The 1,515-nt window shown below is 37.6% G+C and overlaps 1 long non-coding RNA gene across 1 annotated transcript; it reads left to right on the top strand.

Annotated features, from left to right (window-relative positions):
• The first annotated feature begins 475 nt into the window (after nucleotides 1–475).
• On the top strand, nucleotides 476–1,233 carry LOC102214486 (uncharacterized). Its single transcript, XR_312317.1, has 3 exons — nucleotides 476–593; nucleotides 687–712; nucleotides 1,014–1,233. It is a non-coding gene; the product is annotated as an uncharacterized LOC102214486 (long non-coding RNA).
• The last annotated feature ends 282 nt before the right edge of the window (nucleotides 1,234–1,515 follow it).

A 1,515-nucleotide genomic window follows, 5' to 3' on the forward strand; every position in this document is an offset into this window, starting at 1 on the left:
TCTTAAAACGTCTATAACAATTGGAAAAAAATAAAGTTGGCTGCTTCATGGATTTCGCTGGTTATTGATGGGATGTCCTGATGTGACGCACAGGTCACGGCCTCGCCTTCAAACCGAAAGCAAAACTGACAGCCTTTTTTTTTCTGACCAATTAGCTCCAAACATCCAAAGACTTCAGACTGTTCAGATGACCTTTATTTTCCAAAGCTGTTAAAAAGCTTCATACTAATTAAATAAAATATTAATCCAGAGTAATACTATATTTAATAATATTTATTACATATACAGAATGAATTATAATTGGGTTGTTTTATTAAGGGTGTGTATGTGTATGTCAGCCAACTTCTGTCAGCTTATGTGCTTTTTATTTTGTTTCTGCTGAACTTTCATCACAGAAAACAGTGAAAAGGAAGACTGGGACCATTATGACCTCACAGAGTTTAACTGGACCGACTATACTGACTTCAACTTGATGGATTACAATTACAATGACTTCAACTTGACCGACCCTGTCGACTTCAACTTGACGGATCTTGACTACAGCCATGACTATATCGAATTCAGCACTGACCTTGTCCACACTTCTTTTAAAGGTAACAGCAGCGCACCAACACAGCACAGACACTTTGTCTATTATTGGTACTTTGGTACTGATGCCAGTATCTGTGCTTTCTCCTGTCTTTTAGAGGATGAGTCCAATTTCAGGAACAAGGTGAGAAATCCTGTTTTTTTGGGTTGTTTTTTTTTAGACGTGTCAGTAAAGGACAGATTTATAGTTTTAACTTAAAACAAGAAAATATTTATTTATTGATTCTGCTTTTCTGTATTTTCCGTCACATACTGTCTGTCACTCTAACACAGCCACAGTTTCAAAGACAGTGTTTGCAAAACAAATCCAGATCTCACATGATGGCATCATGAGTCACAAAAGAAGCTGCTAACATACAACATTTCACCTTTTTTGTGCCAGATAAACATGCATGTATGTGTGTCTGTGTCGTTCACTCTCTCAGGCCTCACGGATTGGTCAGCTGAAGCTCGTGTTCCTGCTGGGATTGGCTGTCCTTCAGATGTGGAATTGACAAAGATCATGGTGACGATAACACGGTCATCAATGATTCGTTTTAGTTAAAATTACATTACAACATAATGTCACGTTATGCTGTAATGACACAGGACCGAAAATGGAACAAAAACCAACATCGTCCACTTATTGGCTAAAACTGTAATAAAATATCTGCAGACAAAAAAAACAAACCAACAAAACTTTTTTGACAACATTTGATTCATGGAGTCATTGTTTGCAGTTCCTCTATCCGGTCGTTAAGTCTGACGTCACTAGCCGTGTCTGGGCCTAAACTCCATATATCAAACGATCACTGTGGCATTACTGAGAGTTAAAAACTGTCTAAAGTCTTTCATCTTTAATAAAATGATCAGCGTTCTGCTCTACCAGGTGTAACAGTTGAGTTTAACATCCAGGCATCCATGAAAACGGAATTTATGACATTTAAC

The sequence above is a fragment of the Pundamilia nyererei genome, unplaced genomic scaffold (genome assembly GCF_000239375.1).
Source record: "Pundamilia nyererei isolate P.nyererei 1_Seehausen unplaced genomic scaffold, PunNye1.0 scaffold00405, whole genome shotgun sequence".
Taxonomy (NCBI): domain Eukaryota; kingdom Metazoa; phylum Chordata; class Actinopteri; order Cichliformes; family Cichlidae; genus Pundamilia; species Pundamilia nyererei.